This window comes from Uloborus diversus, chromosome 6 (genome assembly GCF_026930045.1).
Source record: "Uloborus diversus isolate 005 chromosome 6, Udiv.v.3.1, whole genome shotgun sequence".
NCBI classification, from domain to species: Eukaryota; Metazoa; Arthropoda; class Arachnida; order Araneae; family Uloboridae; genus Uloborus; species Uloborus diversus.
The window spans coordinates 161,687,263-161,711,655 of record NC_072736.1 but is presented as its reverse complement, the minus strand read 5'-3'; the positions used below and the strand labels follow the sequence as shown (position 1 = coordinate 161,711,655).

Sequence of the window (24,393 nt, the reverse complement as noted above, 5' to 3'; positions counted from 1 at the left end):
TATACGAATACCAAGTATTCCGTGCATCTCTAAAAAAAAATAAAGAAAGAAAGAATACGGGATTGCTTTTTTAAAAACTAATGTAAAGTTTGTTACAGTTTTATTTTATTTTTATCCTCATTCCGGCAACTTTATCAAAATAAGTTTTTCATTTATGTTTTTCCTTTATTTATCCTTGTTGATTTCTAGCTGCTTTTTTTCATTGTGCTGTACTCTAATTTTATAATCTGTACACAGGCTGCAAAGTTTTGATAATTTCGATAATTTTGTAACCTTCTCTAGGGGAAAATCATTGTGTTTTATTAAAAATAAAATGGTATTTATAACCAGTTGATCATTCATTTGTCACTAAAATAATTTTAATTCACTTAAGACATTAATTATGCAATTACTTCATTATTATTTGGAAATTTAAAGCTTAAAATATAATTGTGTCGATTTTTTTTTTTTTAATTTCCTAGGTTGGCAATAAATACTTTCATTGTCAATTTGAGCGAGAAAAGTAAAACACGTGAAATTTTCGCCACAGTAATACGAGTCTTTTCCACCTTTCTCAGCACCCAACATGGCCGCCATTTACTCACAGTGTACTTCTGACGCGACATTAGGAGTAGATAACGCCATGTTCCCACCTGTATTCCTACCTCCTTGTCAATCAATCCTTCTACCATGTATTGGCATTTATCGATATTTAGGGATCGCCAAAACAGTTTATTTTCGACAGTGGGCAAAGATGGCGATGGCGTGGCTCAGACTTTCAGATCTCTTTGTTAAGAAGGAGGTGTTGGCCACTTGGTTTCGATTGACAAGCTTATCTTGATGTGTTTGACAGTTTGGGCCAGTTGGAACCTCACCGAGACTGCTTTTAAGCTGTCAAGTGTAGTCAAGTTATCTGATAGTACCTTTATTCAAAGGCTGACCTATTTGCAGCCTTAAAAGCTGACCTATGCGTTCCCCTTCATTTTTAAGTTTGATCATTTGCTGATAAGTTCCCGAGGGACAGAGCGAGAGTGTTCTTTACTATAAAAAATGTCTAAGCGAAAGCTAAAAATCTTGAATTTAGAAAATAAAGTAAATCTTATTTATGACTTTGAAGGAATCCAACAATGAAAAAGAAAGATATTGCACTGAAATATGGAATACCTCTAAATTGCTCTGCCAACGATATTAAAAGAAAAAGAGAAGCTTCAAAAAACGGTATTACTCCATGAATCCGAATTTGAAACGAATGGAGATGTGCACCTTTCCTGATATAGAATCAGCACTTTTCAAGTGGTTCCAGCAGTATCGAAATCAAGACCATGCCATTCCTGTAAGTGGGTCTTTGCTGCGTGTGAAAGCAACGAATGTTGCTATATTACTGAACATTGAGAATTTCCAAGTCAGTGCTGGATGACTGGAGAAGTTCGAGACCAGACACAACCTCGTCTTCAGAACTCTTCAAGGAGAAACTGTGCATATTGTGCTTAAAAGCTTTTAAGTTCTGTAATTTTGTCTGTTATGTGCACATATAAATTAAAATATTCGATTGTTTTTAATATTAAAATGTCAGAAACCAAAACTAGCGGTAAGTCGAACTTCCGATAATTCGAAGATTTTAGCCGGTCTTTTTAGATTCGAGTTATTGCGAATTCACTGTATTATGTATATGATCGCATACACATATTGTGCATAACTGATTACTGAGAGTATACCCTCAGAAAAATTGATGGGAACATCACTGACTGGGAGCCCTGGAATCCTATTTTTTCAAAGATAAACCTTGAAGTGGCTACTACTGAAGCACTGGCCACAACTGGTGTGTTTACCTTACTATCATTCGTCCGATCCATCCGCAAATTCGACATTACAAGTACCACATGTTGCTCTGCTGAGCAAACTGGCTCGTATCGGAATAGAAAGGAAAACTATTTGAAATTTTTTGGGAGAAGGCACATAGCAGTTGTTTGGGGTAAATATTCCCAATGGACCGGTGTTTTAAGTGGGCTTCCACAAGGATCAGTTTTAGGGCCATTGCTGTTCATTATTTTTATCAGTGATATGACTGAAAGGCTTTCTGGGCACATTAATATCTTTGTCGGTGATGTCAAAATTTTGGTGGTTGTTGCCATTGAAGAACAAGTGAAAAAGCTTCAAGATGATTTAGATCCGATGTCGAAATGAGCAATTAAGTGGAGCACATCGTTCAATGTCGGAAAATGTCAAGTGCTTCATTTCGATCGTGGAAATAAGCATTCAAGCTGCACTTGAATGCAACAACAATGCATGCAGTATAGCAAGTAACAAAGTCAACAGAATGTTGGATTTTATCCGTATGTCTATTTCACAAAATTCTAAGGAAGTTCTTGTACCTTTATACAGAAAGTTTGGTAAGACCACATTTAAAGTCCGTCGATACTTTTTATCGAGCTGGCATTTGAAATTTGTTCATAAAAGAGCAAAAGGTTGTTGACTACGACCGTAACTACACATCATTGATTATAAATAAATATTAATAAAAAGTTATTTGTTTGAAAAAAATAACGACATTACTTTCCGGTCATCTAATAATGTGTGTGTGTGTTTACATACAGAGGTATAGCATGCGTAGCATTTGGGGGGGGGGGGGGGAACGTGCGAAAACAAACTTATCTCAGAGGTGAATAAATGAATAAATAAAATAAATCAAACGTCGAATGTGCTTTCTAATTCAGAATTATTTCACAGAAAGATGTCATTCGTTTCATTTTTCCCGGAGTATTTCTTTCACGTGAGAAACTCTCAAACAGCTAGATTTGTTATTTCAAAATGGGGGCAGAAAAAAAAATAGATTTCTGTCTCCCTCGCAAGTTATTTTTAGTAAGCATCGTAAAAATAAAAAGAGGTATACAGTCGAGTCCCGACTTACGCGAGGGATGCGTTCCAAGACTCCTAGCATAAGTCGAAATTTCGCGTTGTGGAAAAATATATGCATACAATTTTTTTAAAGCATACCAAATTCTTTTAGACACTTATAAACACCTCTCAAACTGCTCTAAAGCATTCCTCAACTATACACTATATTTTTCTCCATATAGAACTGAACATTTACTGTATTTAAAATATAAAAGTTGTTTTATTCAACACGAATTACTTTAAGATGCACAAAATGAATGACCAATTGGAGGGAAAGACACATGGAGGTAAAACACGGTACGCGTAGCAAGTAGTAATACTAAAATGATGGGCCATAACAGTACTGGACAGTAAATACAGTAACACTATTTAAGAGTTAAAAAATGAAGATAGTGATGATTTATGCTCTATGATCACATCGTTATTCTTATCTAATACATACGGTTGCTTCGCCTTTTCTTTTATAACGTTTAAATTTGTGTCAACATCTCCTCTTCCTGATCTCTTTATTTATACACATTGTAATGACATTCATGAAATTAATATTTAGTAGCCAATAATGACGCTGATACTTCCTTCCGAAAAACATCGTGTTGTGGGCGAAAAATTAGGGTTTGCTCTAAAATTCGTTACTCGTGAAAAATTCGCGTTGTAGCCATTTCGCGTAAGTCGAATCGCGTTGTAGCGGGAATCGACTGTAGACTGTTTTTGGATCTGTTAAAGTTTTCTTCTCCATGTAGAAAAAAGTGCACTAACATCCCTTTGCTTCTCCCTACCTCAAATATGCTTTTATATGTCTGCAGAAATTTCCAAGTTATTTTACATCATAGGGCAGCAGCTTTGCTCGTTGTTCTTTTTGTTCGAAACATGATAATCGATTACTCCTGCCTCAAGGTCGATTAGGCTCAAGTTGACTTGGCTTACGGTCAGTGGCGGCGCTAGGCGTCGGCGACGTCGGCGACTGCCGACGGCCTCGCGCAGATAGGGCCTCGCAAAATTCTCAGAAGTTTTAAGAAATTTCCATGTTTTCAATTGAAGCTCTTATTAAATACAACAGACACAAAATTAATCAAAATAGTGCGTGCAGGGGAGACTACACAGAGCCAGCCGTAGTAAATGCGGGGTCCAATTCTGTCGGGGCCTGAATTAAAAATATAAAATTGATACAGCTTATTGATCAGCTAACTTTATTCTCCCCCACCTCCGTCCTATTTCTTTTCTTTTTTCTCTTGTTTCCTCCGTTCATCTAAAAATAAGAAAATATTCAAAATGCTACTCCTCCGAACTCCCCCCCCCCCCTCCACACACACACCGAAAGCATTATGGAGCATCTGAAATTTCGTTTCCAGGTCTTAGATTTCGTAATATTTCCAGCTTAAAGCCCACAAATACTCAACAACATCGAAAATCGCTTAAAATTGCGTTTTTGTTGCTTGAATTACAGAGTCTAATATTGCAAAATATGGCCTTACAATTGCATTTTGAAGGCTTGAATTTCAGAAAATATTCGGGCAAGGGTCCCCATACCGCCTTTCTTTTATATCATAAGCAATTGGGTTTTTTAAACTACATTAACAAAAGGTTTAAGTGGAATGGCTCCTGAATGTAAAATATTGCTAAAGTTTTTAGGGCTATAATTTTTCAAGGGAAGAGCTCCCTTCCTTGTCTAAAATTCTGTTTTTGAAACTTCAATTTCGAGAATTTGCAGGAGATTGATTTTGACCTTTAAAAAAAAAGAATCGATCTGGGACAGTCTCTGACCCCAGCTCTATAATTGCGTTTTTAATGCTTCAATTTCTAGAAATTTCCACCGAGACCTCTGTACCTTTTTTCCTCTAACATCAGCAAAGAAAGCTTTAAACGGCGTTTTTAGACTACAAATTTCAAAATTCTTCCGGGGGAGAACCCCCGGACCCCCCTTTGTATCACGTCACTTCCCCCCTTCAATGTGCCGCCCCCGCCCCACACCACCAAAAAAACTTTTTTTTGATTGCGTTACTTGTCACGAATTGTTTTTGACCTAGCAATTAAGTAAATTGAGAACTCTAAGTGCCACTAGTTAGTACAAAAATTGATTCCATGAATTCAATTATTTGTCTGAGAATATTTTATGATTAAAAGGGCCTCGCAAAACTGCATCGCCGACGTCTGTTTTTGCTCTTGCGCCGCCACTGCTTACGGTAGAAGTTCTTCTGTCGCGTGACTAGCAACTTGTGTTTCCTGTCCTCATTTGAATCTCCCGCCAGATCGTCTCGCAACTTGACTTTGGATACGGTCGAAAAATCTACCGATCTTAACTTGTTCACGTTCATGGAGGTAGGAGATCAGAACCTTAGAGTGTTGGGAACGAAAATTTTGAAACTGTTTGGGTGTAAATTAAAAGCACCAAATTGGTGTGTATTAAGGCATAAACTTCGGTATTTTTTCTTTTCTACAACAAGGACGTATTTTACAAATAATTCCTTTAAAAAGTTTTAAGAATGACTAAAAGATTACTCCAATCACATACTTTACCTCCATCCATCTTATGTGCAGAAAAATACCATTAAAACATGATTTTCAGTACTATAGGAAAATCTAATTACCGATTGACTGATGATTAGACATTGATTAATACTCACCGGCAGATTTTTTTTTTTTTTTTTTTCAACCATAGAAAAATTTTGTAGGAACATAGACATAGCAATAAACTAGGTCAGGGCTGTCCAACTGGCGGCCCGCCAACTTCTTATTCAGCATATTTCTTTTTTCGACATTTTATTGGTATCAAGAAGCATCCGAGACTACCCTTCTTGGTCAAGCCGAGGTCCCCTAAATTTCCTCTTGATCGCCATTTTATACTCTTTTCATTGTTTTGAGAGAAAAAGGTACAGGACATCTATAGGTCAAGGCCAATTAGTCCTATCCTGCACGCTGGTGTTCAAACGAATTCCTAGAAATAGTATTGCCTCGAGTTGGCGGAGGGAGACAGGGAGGGAAGAGAGAAACATTTCAAATAAGCAAAACCTGCGTGCCATTGGTTAAAAATAAAGACCCCCCTCACTGATTCTACGGCCTTGGTTGATTTCGAAAAAGAAATTGAGAATTTGCTCTCGTCGCTTCTTTGTTTGGGAGCACATATTTATGCCGAAGTGCTTCTTCGACAATGAACTTTATCAAGAATCGTCACAGGAGCTCTCTCCGACAGTTCATTGATAGAACTTCTTCTGTTGGCAACGAAAAACATTGAGGTTGGCATTCCTGCCCTTGTAAAGAAGGCGGATCTGCCTCAATTTTCCCATTAAAGTTTTATTAAATCGTTTTATAATTGTTTTATACTGTTTCATTGTTTTATAATTAATTACCTCTTTTACATTAAGAATTATTATTAATTGTTATTGTATAAGAGGTAAGAACTTATTGTTCAAATTTTTCCAAACTGCGGCCCGCCAAGTGATCAGTGACCGGAATTCTGGCCCGTGGGCTCTTTGCAGTTGGACATCCCTGAACTAGGCCAATGTCAGATGCAAAATCTCTGAATGGGTTTTCATCTGTTCTGATTTCCTTGTTCGTCTTACTACTGTTTTTCAAACTATTTATTGTTTTTTAACAATTAACAATGTTTAAAATAAAACCAATCATGTTTTATCATCTGAACGTTTCATTGTTCTTGTATTAGTTTTTGTTATGAGAAGCCCTCCTGAAACATTGCTTCGAACAATATAATTTCGTCTTGCGCTGAGTTGCGGGAACTCGTATATGACAAGGCTTTGCTATAATGCGATCGAAAGTCTTGAAGCATTTTGCACCACACTGCAACGAATCATTGAAAGAACATAACGTATCTCTAATCCACTTATTATATTCCTCTACAAGTATGCATAGCAGTTTAAAATATATTGGTCAAATGAAAATGCAAGTTTGATTTCTTTCCCCAAAGTGCTTTAGAAATGCTCGTATTCAACTTGAAAAATAGGTACATTTATTGAAGATTCATTCTCAAAGAATCTTCTCTGGATTTCAAAGGGAAACAGATGGCATGAAATAATTCAAGCACCGCGCCAATGGCCTAAACAAAACTCTTTAAGATAATCAAAAGTAAAGAACAGACCTCTTGAACCAAGAAACATTTGTTATATCGTCTGCTTTCATGCATCAGTGGATTCCGTGATGAATCTTTCGCGGGTTTCCCTCGTTCTTTATGTTCCCTTGCCCTTGTGACTGTCTCATCAGCAGGTTCCCACCTTTCTTGTTGCCATTCCAATCTTTGTAATTGCGTTCAGAGTAGAAAAGGATTGGAGTGGGTGGATTATGGCTTACAGAAGGCTCTGAAAAGTAGATATTCTTGATGATGGGTTTGGTACAGAGTGACTATAAATATTTTATTTTTGGACATTCAGATTGCTTTTGGAAGAATTGCCGAGGAGTACTTGGCGTTAAAAGGCAGGAAATATTACCAGTCCAATCTATTTTTATTTTCTTTTTGTAAGAGATGAGTACTTTAGGTATGAGCCGAATCTCCTTCCCTTTGATAATTGGAATTCTACTACATGAACAAACTCGTTGACTAAGATGCAACGGAATAAATACGCAAATTAATTTTTCTTAAACTTACTTCATATTATCGATGTTACCGCTAAAGTGCGTTTACAGTTGAACCTCGGAAAAACGAACTCAAAAGGATCTGTAAAATTAATTCGTATTAACCGTAGTACGTCAAATCCGGAAAAAAAAATACAAAAGCGTTATTTGTAAATAAAATAACGCGGGGAACATAAATACAGTTTATCTTCTTAGTAGTAATTCGTTTTAAGCATGTTCGAATTAACGAGCTTCTACTGTATCAGTTATTCTGCAGTATCTGAGTGTTGTGCAAATTAACTTGGGTGATTCGTTTAACGTACCGAAAAGTGTTTCATTTCTCGAACCACTTATAGGATAGGTAATCTGCTCTTGAAAACACCGGCTAGGCACTCATTAGAATTTAAAAAAAGGTCTCGGTTGGAGCAACAGCAAGGTTTACGTAGGTTTAGATCAGCAACGTTTCTGTACGATTAAATGAGCAAAATGTTATTTATCTATTTATTTACTAGTGGCACCCGCACGGCTTCGCCCGTAATAGAAAAAATTAAAGGTCTTTTGGTTCGCTTGTATATTTACAAATAATGTATGGTGAATTTTCTCGCCAATTGGCTTGTACCGACGTTACAGTTCCACGTTATGATAATTTCGTATCTCGCCAATTGGCTTGTGCCCATGTTACGGTTCCACGTTATGATAATTTCGTAATTTATGATAGTTTTTTTTCTTAAAATTGGAATAGAAAAAGAACCACATCGAATTTTCGAAAAATCGCTTCGAGGTGCACACCCCCATGCTACATACTAACTTTGTGCCAAATTTCATGAAAATCGGCCGAACGGTTTAGGCGCTATGCGCGTCACAGACATCCAGACATCCTCCGGACTGAGAGACTTTCTGCTTTATTATTAGTAAAGATTAGTAAAGAAAATTGGAATAGAAAAAGAACCACAACGAATTTTCGAAAAATCGCTTCGAGGTGCACACCCCCATGCTACATACTAACTTTGTGCCAAATTTCATGAAAATCGGCCGAACGGTTTTAGGCACTATGCGCGTCACAGACATCCAGACAGCCTACAGACATCCTACAGACATCCAGACATCCTCCGGACAGAGAGACTTTCTGCTTTATTATTAGTAAAGATTGAATAGCAAAAGGATGACAAGTTAATACTATCAGACAATCAACAAATTAGTTGATAGTATCAATCACCAATCAACTAAAAACCTGTTACAAAAAAATCAAGCGGTATAAATTGTGATTAGAATTTAGGAAATTAAATTATCAAGTTAATAAAATCATGCAATTAACAAATTAGTTGATTTTTCATATTTCATCGATCGTTGCATAAATAAAAGGCAGAATTTAACATGCCTAGAGATGCCTCCTCTGTAAGGTTCCGATGAAGTCGAGTATTTCACTTACAAATGATTCAAATCGTAAATCATGTTTTCCTGCTTATCACCACTAACATGGCAGATAAATGGAAAAGCAGGGGAAGATAGCCAATTGCGGGAAATATCTATTTCAATCGTAGGGAATACGATAGTTGAAATACTTATTTCCAGATAATTATCTTCATATATATATATATATATATATATATATATATATATATATATATATATATATATATATATATATATATATATATATATATATATATATATATATATATATATATATATTGTAACGGATTCGGTGCGACTTCCACTTTCTTGAAATGAAGACACAGTTCTTGATAAAAACACAGGAAATTTATTTACACTATGTACAGGAAAGATCTTCAACAACTGCTAAATTATTCATCAGCAATTAAGCAATTATCACACAACACCGTAAACTCAACGTTTACACACGTATTTACTTCCAAATACGAAAACAACACAGCGAAATGCCTCGCAATAAACAGAGCAAAATGCTCTCAGTTCGAAATATCAATCGAAACTAACTGTTTATCCATCGCTAACGGCTTAAATACACCGAAAAGAAATTTCTCAAATATTCCACACGCTTCTGTAAAGTAGTAGACCGTTATCAATGAAAAGAAAGAAAATAGGGGTCGTATATTTTAGCCGAATGAAAAAAAGGGGTTGTATATTCATAACGGGAAACTATTTACAGGTTACGTTCCTACAATAATTACTATTTACAGAATTTGTAACATTGCCCCCTTCCTAAGGACTGCACGTCCCGGGCAGTACAATCCCCAGAAAGGGTGCCAAACTTCTATCACAAGTTTACAAATATACACATTAATTAATAACTAACAGATACAGAAAACACAATAATAACAAGAAATATTACTAAACATTAAAAGCAAAAATTATCTACAACTTTTATGTTTATCAACCATGGTTGTTTACGTAATACTCATGAACTATGGCCATAGTATGGGGCTAACCGATCATAATGTACAACCCTAGGTTTTGCATTAGGTGATTTTTGGATCCTCACTACGACGTCATTTAGTCGGTTAACGACTTTGTAGGGTCCATCCCAATGCGACTGCAATTTGGGTGAAAGACCTTTCCGTCGGATGGGATTCCATAACCAAACCTTGTCGCCTTCGTTGAATTCATGTCCAGTAGACCTTGTGTCGTATCGGGTCTTCATCTTCTCCGCCGCGATGTTGATTCGCTCTCGTGCGAAGTTATGAACGTCTTCCAACCGGGCCTGGAGATCCTGGATGTACTCCTCAGGCGATGAAGGCGCATCCGGAGGACGACCGAAGACGAGATCACAAGGTAGCCGAAGCTCTCGTCCGAAGAGCATCTGAGATGGGGCATATCCGGTAGTCTCGTGGACAGCACTGCGGTAGGCCAGCAAGAACAAAGGTAGCTTCTTGTCCCAATCCTGTTGATTTCTGGATACCATAAGTGAGAGATTATTCAGGATTGTGCGGTTAAATCTCTCCACCATGCCGTCCGATTGTGGGTGCAGTGGTGTTGTCCTAGTTTTCTCAATTCCGAAAATTTGACATAGGCCCTTAAACACAGCAGAGATGAAATTCCTCCCTTGATCGGAATGAATCTGCAAAGGTGTTCCGTATCTCGAGATCCAATGTTGGACTAGAGTCTCTGCTACGGTGGTAGCCTCTTGATCTGGAATGGGATATGCTTCCGGCCATTTGGTGAAGTAGTCGATGGAAACAAGAATGTATTTGTTCCCATCAGCAGTTCTTGGTAGAGGACCCAGGATGTCGATCCCAATTCGTTCGAAAGGAGCTCCAACGTTGTACAGATGTAGCTTCCCTCTGCTTCTCTTCTTCGGTCCTTTACGAGCAGCACAGGCGTCACAAGAATGGCACCACTTCTCCACGTCATCCTTCGCCTTGCTCCAGAAGAAGCGCTCCCGAACTTTATTGAGAGTTTTCAAGACACCAAAATGTCCTCCAGTCGCACTACTATGTATTTCTTTCAGAACATCTGAAATCCTGGATCGAGGAAGTAGTAACTGCCACCTAGATGTCTTGCCGTCGTCAGATTCCCATTTCCGGTGTAGCACGCCGTTCCGTAAATGGAGTGAGTTCCATAAAGCCCAGTATCTTTTTGCTGCAGGACTGAAGATGGAAACGTCCTGCCAGCTAGGGCGTCGACTGTCACTTTCCATGAACTCTAAAATTGGTTTTATGTCGGGGTCTTCAAGTTGATCTTTTCGAACTAGGTCATCACTCCATGGATCAGGTTCTGATGATGTTGGAGTCACTGTCACCTGATAGGCGGTAGGGCTAGTCGTTCCATACTGTTTCTCGATTCGGGAACAATAGTGGCAGTTCTCAGGACAGGGTCTTCTTGATAAAGCGTCAGCATTACCGTGAGATAACCCTTTTCGTTGCTTGATCTCCATGTCATATTCCTGGAGCCGCTGTATCCATCTGGCTATCTGGCCTTCTGGATTCTTGAAGTTCAAAAGCCAAGTTAACGAGGCATGATCTGTCCGAAGCAGAAATTTTCGGCCGTAGAGGTAATGATGGAAGTGTTCTACAGCTTTCACTATGGCCAGTAACTCCTTTCTGGTGACGCAGTAATTTCGCTCCGACTTTGATAAGCATTTGCTCCAGTAAGCGATGACATGTTCATTTCCGTCAATTTCTAGGGATAAAACAGCTCCGATGCCCTCGTTGCTCGCATCAGTGTCCAGGATGAAGGATTTTTCAGGCTGAGGATAGGCGAGGATAGGCGTTGATGTTAAAGCCTCCTTCAGTCGTAGAAATGCATCTTCGCATTCTTTGGACCATTCAAACTTTTGCTTGCTCTCCGTCAGCTTATGCAAAGGTCGTGCAATGTTGGAAAAACCCTTCACAAACTTCCTGTAGTACGTGCAGAGCCCCAGGAAACTTCGCAACTGATGGATGTTTTCGGGACGACTCCAACTCCTGACCGCAGATACCTTCTCTGGATCGGTTTGTACACCCTCAGAAGAGATGATGTGACCAAGGTAGTTCACTTCCCGGCGGAACAAATTACATTTGGACGGGCTTAACTTCAGATTGGCTTCCTTAAGCTTTTGCAGCACCTTCCTAAGATTTGCCAGATGTTCTTCGAAGCTGCGTCCCACGATGATGATATCGTCTAAGTAGACCAGACAGGATTCGTAAGAGAGTCCTCTTAACACTGTCTCCATAAGACGCTCGAACGTAGCTGGTGCATTGCAGAGGCCGAAGGGCATCACTTTAAACTGCCATAAGCCTTGTCCAGTTGTAAACGCTGTCTTCTCTCGGTCGTCAGGGTGTATTTCAACCTGCCAGTAGCCGCTCTTCAAGTCCAGGGTCGAAAACCACTTGTGTCCGGAAAGAGTGTCCAAGGTGTCGTCTATCCGTGGAAGAGGGTAATTGTCTTTCTTGGTGATTTCATTCAGCCGTCGGTAATCGACACAAAATCTGGTGGAGCCATCTTTCTTTCGGACCAAGACGATGGGAGAGGCCCAAGGACTGGATGAAGGTTCGATGACATCATTCTCCTTCATCTCTTTCAGGAGGGTTTCAACCTCTTCCTTCTTGGCGAACGGTAGTCGTCTTGGATGCTGTTTAATAGGGGGGTGTTCTCCAGTGTAGATCCTATGCTGCGTTAAATTCGTACGGCCAACATCCTCCGATGTAGATGAAAACAGATGCTTGAAGTCATCCACCAATTGTTCCGCAGCAGCTCTTTGATCTTTCGATAAGGGTGCACTCCCAATTAACTTCGATGTCAAGGACTCAGAAGACACAGTCTCAGGGAAATTGATTCTTCTAATGATGCAGTTTACTGGAGTACAAGTTGCCAACACTTCACCTTTTCGGATATTCCTTGGCCTTTCACTCACGTTGGCGACTCTCACAGGAATTACATCCTTAGAAAGGTCCACAAGCGTAGATGCTACCAGTACTCCTTTTAGGCTATTGCTTAGGTTAGGGTATTCAATGAGTCCAAATCGAAAACTATTGCTTTCTTCAAGGGAGCCAGGTATTAATGATTCTGACCTTGAGGGAATCGATAAATCTGTTTGAGCTATTATTTGGTGAGCGGATTTTACATCACTCTCTGCTGGGAAAACGGCTATGTCCTCTCTCATCGAGTGCAGCTCATTAGTCTTGAAGTCGAGAGTGAAGTCATATTTCTTCAAAAAGTCCAATCCGAGAATGAAGGGGTCCGTGATATTAGCGACGAATGCCGTATGATGGTAGGTGGCATTCCCAAACACTATTTCCAAGTCCACTTTACCGTCAATCTCAATTTTGTCACCTGTCACAGTCTGGAGACTTACGCGTGGCGAGGTCCACAGCAGTTTCAATCCAAATTCACGAGCCACATCTGTCCTAATGATTGTCACATTGGCTCCAGTGTCAACAATCAGTCTGCAGGGGTTCCCATTTACATGTGCGTAAATGAAAAGTCCATCACTGCCACTACTAGAAGAGGAAATCTGCAGAGCTTTAGTGGTGGTGATTTCCTTCCCTCGCGTAGCTTGGCGAGCCGGACAACTCCTTCGCAGGTGTCCTTCACTACCGCATTTCCAGCACTTCTGCTCTTGTTTCTTTTGGGCTGTTATGCTGCTCAAATGTCTTGTCAAGTCACCGAGTTGTCTCTCAAGTTCAGCGAGGTGGGACGACCTGGAATCAGACTCATCAGCTTCCTGAGTCCGGATTAGATGGCGATCCACACGGGTTGCTTCTTGGGCGGCCTCGTATCTCATCGCATACACAACGGCAGAATTCAGGTCTTTGACATCCGCCATCCGTAGAGCTTTCTGGATTTCCGGATCTCGAACCCCGTCGATGTAGTAGTTGAGTGCCAGGTTGTCTCGAACATCCGCAGGGCAGTCGTAAAAAGCAAGATGAGACAGTCTCTCGATGTCCGCCGCAAGCTCTTGCAGGGTTTCCCCGGTTTTCTGGAAACGGGACTTCAACTGGAGTCGGCTGAAATCTTTCTGGCACTTCTCGCCGAAGCGAAGCTCCAACGCAGATGTGAGGGCTGCGAAATCCAGGCGCTGGCTGTCCGGAAGGGTCTGAAGAATGTCCGCTGCGTCACCTCTCAGGGATGCTGCAAGATGGCAGGCCTTGGTAGCAGAGTCCCATCCGTTCGCTTCCGCCACTATCATGAATTGAGTTTTGTAAACCTGCCACGAAGTTTTCCCATCAAATGTGGCAAGTTTAATGGACGGTCGAGCAACCGGTGTGGGAGCGCTAAACTGTACAGAGCTGCTTTCCGCGGTCGCCAATCTCCTTTCCAGGTCTTTAAAGATGTCTTCTTTAAGTTGATGAAATTTTCTATCTTCTTCTTCCAGTTTATTTTCTACAGCATTGCATCAGCCTTCAACAAAACTTAATTTTTCTTCAAATTTCTCTTCGATTTTATTTTCCACTGCGATGAATCGGCCTTCAACTGCCTCAAACTTTCCTTCAATAGCATCAACTCGATGCTCTATCTCATTAAATTTATTTTCCATCACAGTCTTTACCGAAGTAAGATCGTTTTTAATTTCCTCTTGGTTAGAAACTAGGTCATTTTTCAGCACCGTTAAATCACTTTTCAATTGGTTTTGATTAGCCGCCATATCATTTTTTAATTGTTCTTGATTAGCTGCCATATCATTTTTTACAGAGGTGATTGCGTCAAGAAGTTGTTTTAATTGTTCATCCATTGCGCGAGTAATCACCATAAAAACAAAGTCCAAATTTAAAAAGTCTTTATGAAAAAATGTCCAAAGTCACACTTACTGCAAGAAAGTCCTGAAGTAGCCCCACGTTGGGCGCCAAATTGTAACGGATTCGGTGCGACTTCCACTTTCTTGAAAGGAAGACACAGTTCTTGATAAAAACACAGGAAATTTATTTACACTATGTACAGGAAAGATCTTCAACAACTGCTAAATTATTCATCAGCAATTAAGCAATTATCACACAACACCGTAAACTCAACGTTTACACACGTATTTACTTCCAAATACGAAAACAACACAGCGAAATGCCTCGCAATAAACAGAGCAAAATGCTCTCAGTTCGAAATATCAATCGAAACTAACTGTTTATCCATCGCTAACGGCTTAAATACACCGAAAAGAAATTTCTCAAATATTCCACACGCTTCTGTAAAGTAGTAGACCGTTATCAATGAAAAGAAAGAAAATAGGGGTCGTATATTTTAGCCGAATGAAAAAAAGGGGTTGTATATTCATTACGGGAAACTATTTACAGGTTACGTTCCTACAATAATTACTATTTACAGAATTTGTAACAATATATATATTTATTTATTTATTTATTTATTTATTTATACTAGCTGCACCCGACGCGCGTTGCTATGCCAACAAAAAAAATAAATCATTATACTGATTTTCATGACAATCGGTTGAACGGGGCAGAAGTTGCTACTCTGCAGTGCCACCTGGTGGCGAGTGGCTTCAATGAGCATATTATGCACCTTCTCCGTGGAAAAATACATATATATAGCAATTTTCATAATAATCGGTCCAGGTATCAAGTAAAGCCGTGACTATACTCAAATTTTGTACTAACGCAGTTTGCAAGATCAATCAATCGCTAAAAATATCAAATAGAAAAAGTTTTAAATCCCCCCGTTGCATGAAAAGCCATAAAACAATAAATAAAGAATTTGTTTGTTCAAACTCAAGAAAAATGGCAACAGCTAACTTCTTATCAATGAGATCTTTCACGCGAATTAAGTACCAATTACTTAACGCTTTTGTACAACTAAAAGGATTTTTTTTTTTTTTGAGGTGCCGATTCTCAGAGGATTTTTTAACCCCCCCCCCCCCCCTTTTTCCCCCATTTAGTCGCTTTGTGGCCGTTGGTGGCAGCCAATTTTTTCCTTTAAGAACAGAATGGTGAGGCCCACCATATCGTTTAACAGAAAGCATTGGTTTTTTAACTGGTATACGTTTTTTATTTGTTTTGTTTAAATTATTTATGTATTATTATTTTGTGTCATTTCTTAACCTTTAATTTAAAATGGAAGAAATATTTTCTCTTAGCTATAGTCAAAGAAATATCCCTAGCTTTTGTATACACATTTTTTTCATGCCGTGAAAGAACAGTTTTTATTTTACTTTAACAGCCATTTGAGGAGAAAAAAAAAATCCGCGTTCAGTCATTATGAAACAGCACACTATTTCTTGCGCGAGAGTTCAAGTTTACAGTACATTATTCTCCCATAAAAAATTTAATTACTGTTCTGAAGATTTTTCAAAATGTGTCTAGTTCGCAATTAGCTGTTAAATAGCTAACAATAAATTTGAACCATGATGAAAGTTAGCAATTCCAACTTTTTCTGTTATTTTTATCTGCTGCAATAAATTCCAAGCAGGTTCTTTTCTTCCTGCAGAAAAAAGTTTAGAGCTTTACAAAATGTGATATAAGTGACGTGCAGTAATTTTTTACCAGCAAATGGCAACACGAAAAAAATGGGCGGTAATGAAGCTGCATTATTAGAAAAAATGCTTCGTGACCCAAACAATTGTTTAAAACTGGCTATACTCTTGTCGTTTAAAAACAGCCATGAGTTTTTTTTTTTTTTTTCTTCTTCTTCTTCTTTTTTTTAAAAATTATTTATAACCTTCTGGTCATATTTCTTAGAAATCTTTTTCACTTGAAATGAACAAAAGATTTTCCTTTTTCTGGTTAGAATTTAAATTGCATTTTTAGTATTTTGCTGTGAAAGCCGTTGTTGAACAAATTTGAAGTTTTCAATCATTTGTGTTCCTAATATTACCATTACTTTCTCTCCTAATACTGTGATGTGATATTAAAATCAAAGCGAAATAATATGTAATTAATTTATAATTTTTAAAATCTTGTACATAAAGAGCTCAGCTTGGGAAATTATTTAGTGTCCAGTGGCCTGTAGTATCAATTTCATTAGTAGACACTTTTTTTTTTACTACTGTGTTATAGAAAGTGTTTTTTTTTTTTTTACTGTGTTTTCAAAGTGGTTTTTTTTTCTTTCTTTTTTTTTTAAGTTTACTGTAGTTACAAAATCTAAATACAAATAGGAATTCCTGACTGCGCTTCGGGTTTCATTGCTTTGTGAGAATCTTTGCTGATTGTTGTACTGAAAAGCTTGAAAAGTATATATTTTACAAATTGATAAGTTGTTGATGAACTGTTTTGAAAAGGATTTTTAATTTATATGTTGGCAGTGTATTTTTTACATGCGGAATAGAAATGATTGCTTTTTATGCGTGGAAAATACTACAATGTTCCTATGATAAATATACCCTACTACTTTCTAGTTTGACATTCTGAGCAAAATGAAGAGAAATTTTCATTCATTAATGTTAGAAACGTACCGAATACTCGGTAACTACTCGGTACTCGGCCTACTCGGCCAAATTCTGATCAGATACTCGGCCCATACCGAGTAGTTGCAAAAAATTGAATATTGTCCAAGATAGATACTAAAATTTATGTTTAAAAAAAGAACAAGCATTATATTCTGCAATCATTTACAATTAAAATTTATAAGTCAAATTTAAATTTTGAGAATAATGAAGTTTGTAATGCTTTAATGGAATAAATCTTTATTTTAATGTCCCCAAAGTTAATAAAACTTATTTATTAAAAATTATGCAAAAAAGGTAAGTATAGAAAGTATGGACTTTTTACATTAAAAATGGATTTTTGCTACAAACAAAAATTAGTTATAAAAAATATAAAAATACCTTTGCTTAAAAAATTAAAGGAAATAAAACAACACTAAAAGCACAGTGCAGGAACACTGTAGACACGTGTTTTGGCGTTACAAAGAATTCCTTTTTCAATGCACAAAATGGGAGCTCGTGGATTTAAAGGCATCCGACAAAAGTCGGATTGTTTCGTCGAATGTTTTTACATTCTTTAGCTCACATGTTATGCACTGAAAAATACGTTCTTTGTAACGGGGAGAGTGGGAGCAGAAAGATGTGTCTGCAGTGTTCCTGAAACATTTGTTTTATCTACTTTTAATATTATTTATGTTTGGCGGACTAGAACTATAATTGATTGGTATACAGTGAAACCCCTCCTAACGGACACCCCTCAAAGGCGGACAGTTTTTAATTCCCCAGTTCCAATGCAAATAACATTATTAAACCCCTGTCCTGCAGACACCTCTCTATTGCGGACAAAAAAAATTGTCCTGTTAGTGTCCGCATTAGACGGATTTTACTGTAATTTGTTTTAATTCCAACTTGATTAATCATACCTTTTATTTATTTATTTTTAATTTTAAAAATATTTTTTTTGTAAAATTTTTGACACAAACAAAATTGTTTATATAATGCGTAATTAAATTTGAGCAGGAATTTAGTTTTAAAAACTATTATATGGACAAGGAGGTCTCTACTACTATTCCAATAAGTTCAAAATTCATCACATGTGTGTCGTTGGTTCTTCTTAAAACATTATTGGTGCATGGTAACTTGGCCGAGTAATAAAAGGTCGAGTACTCGGTAACTCGGTACTCGACCGAGTAGTGAAAGGTCGAGTACTCGGCTATTCGGCCAAAGTGCTACTCGGTACGTCTCTAATTAATGTACATGAGGAGGGATAAAAACATGAAAAAACTCATTGTCATTATTCAATTGACAAATAATTCAATAGTGCAATAGATTCTCGATTATCCGAATCTCTTTCAACCAGAGCCTCGTTTCACCGACGTCAGTTTCCCTGAATTTTATTTATTTTACTTAGTAATGGTTTTGAATACTGTCCGAAATTCTAGTTTTTTAAGTGGTATTACATGCAAAAGCAATTGAATCTAAAAGTATTTTTTACAGCTTGTTTATGCTTAAAATTAAAGAACAAAGCATGAAATTAATATCAAAAGTCAGGTTCAAGTTAACTACAGGCAGGGTGAGCAGATATGTTGGACCCGATTTTAAAAAATCTTATTTTTGAAATTACTGCATGTAGTTCCGTAAGTAATACATGAATTTAAAGAGAAATATACCAAGTTTTTTTTAGTTACAAATGTTCGACGTTTGAGCCTTTTGTAACAATGCAAACATATAACTTGCATTCCAGCTAGTTCCACACGACGTGTGATTTCTTTTCGTGGGATTAAGTTAAAGACACTGTTTATCAACTCCCGATGCCGAAAACACTAAAAAACGCATTTGTACGAACGCATTGTGGAACATTACGAACCATTGACAGTGTGATACTCCAAAATGTGTTTTACGAACATGGTAGTAAGTTAGATGATGTAGTTGATGTAGATGAGATGATGTTGATGTAGAAATGATCCAACCAGGGTTCGTACGGGTTATGGAAATCCTGCAAAGTCATGGAAAAAAATAAACAAATTTCAGACCTGGAAAAGTCATGGAAAATTAATATTTTCAATATCAGTCATGGAAATTAATTTTAAGTCATGGAAAAATGTCTTGGGCAGTAAAAAAGTAACAATAGCTAAAAGAGCGCTAGACATATTGAGTGATTTAGTAATATTGCATATAAATTGAACGATCTCAAAAACAAATCCGAGTTTTGAAATCCAATTTCATCTGCTTCTGTAACAGCCGCTTGCCTTTTTTTGTAATGTGATTTTACTACTGGGGTGTCACTAATTTTGAATCCATCATTATTTTCAGCACTTCTTATATTTTGTATTCTGTAGTAGTGGACTTGCACATTCTTGATTTTGCCGCGCCCCCTCAAAAAGAGTAATTCAATTGCATCCAAGTTTGTTTCAACTACTTGTAAAAAATTCATTATTAAATTTACCAGAGTTTATCTTAATATGTTGAAGGCTTTAGAAAATGAAGACTTTAGACAGGCAATAGAACATAGAAATAGTGGAATTCTAATACTCTAAAACAGTAGTGCCCTACATACAGCTCGCAAAACTGATAATAGCCGCCAGCTGAATTATCTGGTTTAGGAAAAGGAATTTACTGAAAAACGTGGCTTTATTTTAATGAACGCATATACTGTCAAGTCACATGGATGATTAGATGCACTATTGACACCAAAGGACAATGTTTTTAGAATTAAATTTATTTTTTGAAACTTAGTAATGACTCATTCAATTTTTGCCCCATGCATTACTATATGGCCCTATTTTGTTAAATATTTGTTAGACATTTAAACATCAGTGTGTTGCATTCACTATTTTTTATTTTGCTTGAATTTCTTTACTAATAATAAAGCAGAAAGTCTCTCTGTCCGGAGGATGTCTGGATGTCTGGATGTCTGTAGGATGTCTGTAGGATGTCCGTAGGATGTCTGTGACGGGCATAGCGCTTAAACCGTTCGGCCGATTTTCATGAAATTTGGCACAAAGTTAGTATGTAGCATGGGGGTGTGCACCTCGAAGCGATTTTTCGAAAATTCGATGTGGTTCTTTTTTTATTCCAATTTTAAGAAAAAAAGTATCATAAATTACGAAATTATCGTAACGTGGAACCGTAACATGGGCACAAGCCAATTGGCGAGATACGAAATTATCATAACGTAGAACCGTAATGTCGGTACAAGCCAACTGGCGAGAAAATTCACTATACATTATTTGTAAATATACAGGCGAACCAAAAGACCTTTTGATTTTTCTATTGCGGGCGAAGCCGTGCGGGTATCACTAGTGTATAATAAAGACAAATAAGAATAATTAGTTTCTGCAGTGTGCACTGATATTTTTTCAGTCACAAGTAAGTGCTCCAATGAGGTAGTGGCACTCACTTAACAATTTTTTTAATGCCCATTTCCGGAAATTGTTAAGTTTTACATTAAATAGTACTATTCTCTTCGTATGACAAGGTCATGAAAAACTTTATGAAGTCCTGAAAAAGTCTTGGAAAAGTCATGGAAATTTTTTATCCAAATTGAGTATGAACCCTGTCCAACATTCAGCATTTATAATCTAATGTTTGGTAGAATCAGGGGCGGATTTATAGTCGCTAATATAACGTTCCCTTTATCTCCAAATGAAAATATTGGCTATAAAACTGTCGAAAACTGAAAACAAATGGGGGCCATTTTGGGGGAAACGGCAGTAATATTTGGATTCAGGGGTTCACTTTACATAAGAATCAGCAAGAATTATGTCAAAAGCATTTTGAAGGGTTTTTTTTTTTTTTTTTTTTTTTTTTTTTTTTTTTTTTTGCCGCACAGTGTTATTAAAGTTTAAAAAAAGGGGGGAGGAGTCGAGCTTGGGTTAAAATTAAAAAGTAGGTAACGCCATCCATCCTCGACTACACTATTGTCTAAAGCTAATTAAAAGCAAATTTATGGAATTAACTTGATTATAATAGTAGCTACTGCTAGTAAATTTCTTCAATTTCATATTATTGTTTTCAGAAAATGATGGTTACTGAGGGGGCGGTCGCCTCCATCACCCCCCTTGTAAATCCGCCACTGGGTAGAATGTGCTCACTCATTGCACATTTGTGTAATTGTACTTTTTTAGGGGAAAAGTTGGATTATTTCTTCTAAAATTCAAATATCACTGCTTGTAGTATATGCAGTAGTTTCGAAAATATGATTTTTTGAAATCGGTTACATCATTTTGTACTCACTCCCCTGTATATTATGTCTCATTAAATTTGCATTGCATTTTCTGACTTTTGGGACTATTATTGAACAAATTTGTTGTTTATAATGATATAACTAAAAACATCACATTTGGCAGTTGTTTTGTAGATTTTCACTTATATAAATCCAGAATTAAAATTTCCACCTTCTCCGGACAGCCATTTTCAAATGCCCCATTTTACCCGGTATTTTTGATTTTCCAAAGTGGGTTCAGTCCCGACGCTTCTTTTGATGGTTCTATTGGTTTTAATGGCTCAAGAGCCGTAATAGGCTATACTGCACCGATTAATCGAGGCTCTACTGTAGTTAGCGACATTTGATTAGTGAACTAAAGTAATTTTTAAAATTACTTACTGTAAAAATAATAACCGTCAAGTAGTAATTCTAAGATGGATGCGCTAAATATAAGGCCATTTAGACCAACCAATAAAGCAATCTTCCTTTTTTGGTTTAGTATAACGAAAGTGTCGAAAGTTCAACAAATCGTGACTTTATCGTCATCAGAAAACCTAACTGATGATAAAGTATTATCAATAAGAAGGGCGGTGGGGACCCATAGGGATCCATGTTCCTTACAAGGACAAATTGTCTTACTTCGGTAAAAATGCTGACAAACGTGATTGAAACTTAAATTTTCACTTGAAACTATTTTTTTTTTTTTTTTTTTTTTGAATCAGCTGATGAATGTGCAAAAGTTGGAGCCAATTGAATCATAAATAAAGAAGATTTTGCGCCAAGAGTTTGAGGGTGGCCTTATTTGGCGCACTTACTTATTTAAATACACCATTTCAACTGAAATTGTTTGATTCACTTCTTTTTTATGTTTATCCCCCCTTCCGTACATTACACAAACGTATGGTGTAAACACTTCCGTGTATATCAAAAATATCGCGTGCAATATCGCTTATATGCGTTATCGTGATGAGTAATGACCAGAAAAAGTTTAAATGGATTTTTTATGAGCTCCGCCATAAAAATAACTGCTGAATAAATAACAATACAATGCCGTTTGTTTTTCTTGCTGGAAAGATAATTGAGTCTTAATGTAGTATTGTGTAAAGTAATTCATAGCTTAATAATGCCAAAGATAACACCATGAAATAGAAAAAAATGTATTGTATTTATTTGCTTTGGGGAAAAAAAAAAGTAAGATGCAGTCAGTTATATCCAAATTCAAATACATTGAAATATTTCTTCTCTTTTTTCTAAGCACAACGGCGCACAGTGGAGTATTTGACTGAAAATCCTGGCCAAAAGTCCAAAATTAAAAATTTACCCGATTTTTATGAAAATTTATTCTATGATAGTTGACTAACTGGTGCATCGATCGGCACCTGTTTTGGAAACTTGAGTCACATACAATTGCTCATAGCCTCGTTGAAAGATGAGATTTCTATAATAATTTTCGCTTTTTTGTTACGTTTCAGCTTAATTATTACGTTTCTATGTAGATTTTTTTGTGGCTTTCTAAATGAATGGAATTGAACCAAACCAATTTTACGATATAAAGAAATGTCAGGGCTTAGTGCTAATTACAAATCAAAGTAAATATTTTTATTTTATTTTTGTGAAAAAAAATAAAGAAAACTTGGTACGTGAGATTTTTAAAGGCTTTTGGCCTTAATTTATAACTAGAGAAAGCTTTTTAAATGGGTGTCGGGCTTGGTCGGGCTGTTTTGAAAGTTGCATCGTATTTGGCAAAGTCTCTAGTGCTAATTTCAGCGAAAAAATCTTCCGCCTACAACTGCCCTTTTTTTAAATGATTTTTTTTAAAAAAGTGCATAATCCGATCTTTTTGTGACAAGTCATGATTTTAAACTGAATTTACCTACAAAGATTTAATAAATTTGCAAAAAAGTTATCATAAGTACTACTGAATGAAAATATCGACATATTTGAGCGCACAAACAACAATAAAATTTCAGACACGAGTTTCATGGTTACGAGAAACCGCTTCATCAATGGGTAAAGATGTAAGTTATGGAATGAGAATCCTCCAATTAATTTCGAAACGCTTACCTTTATGCATCGCTAAAGAGATTCATTGCACCCCTAAAACATATGTTTGCGTTCAGTTATGTTAATTTTCTCATGTACGTTAATGAGTTAATAAATTAAATTATTTTGTGATCTCGCTAAGAAAATTTGCTCTTCCTTAAAATTGAGATTTTAGATGAAATAAATAAATATTTATATTTTTTCAGATCATTGCTGCAAATAATGTGCCGGGGAAGGGGGTCTTTTCCCCCTTATACGTAGCAAAAGGAGGAACCCCCCCCCCCCCCACTTGCTAGCGTTAGGAGACCATTGTAATTGTCTCCTAACGTTCCTACGCTAGCGAGCTATCCATATTTAAGACATTTTACCTACTCATTGTGAAATTAAAGTTATATAAAATTTAAGTTCCAAGTTTGTTCGTACAATTTTTAGCGGACACATCACGCTATGTCAAACTAAGAATCGACCCAAGGTACGAGTGCAATATATACAATTCAAAAACAAAGAGCTTTTGAATATCCATTTTCGAGTGTTTTTACAGTTATAATATCCTAGTTCATTTATTTATTTATTTTTTTTTAATAGAAAAAAGGTTCTTTGTAACCCCGAAACCCTTGTCTTTAATTCTTTTTGTGCATGATTAACTCAGGGTTTTAATGATTGAAACCAAACGAAAAGAATTAAATTGATTATTTTTTTGGTTTCAAATTAGTGTTTTGTACAGAATACTAGGATTTTTTAACCGCTTTTTGCTTCCCCCCCCCCTCCCCCCGAACAGTGCATTTAATTACATATCTTCAAAGGAAAACAGCCATTCGCATCGAACATGTTTACTTATCACTTGTCTAAGCATTTTGGCAAAGAGCCAACAGTGGCATCCATTTCGGATCGAGTGAAAATTATTGAAAATTTTTATTTCAACTCATTGAAAAAAAATTCATTATAA

General features: G+C 36.9%; 1 protein-coding gene across 1 annotated transcript in view; it reads left to right on the top strand.

Annotated features, from left to right (window-relative positions):
* Positions 1–24,393, top strand: part of LOC129225051 (uncharacterized) — a 99,294-nt gene that overhangs the window by 51,169 nt on the left and 23,732 nt on the right. The window lies entirely within an intron of this gene.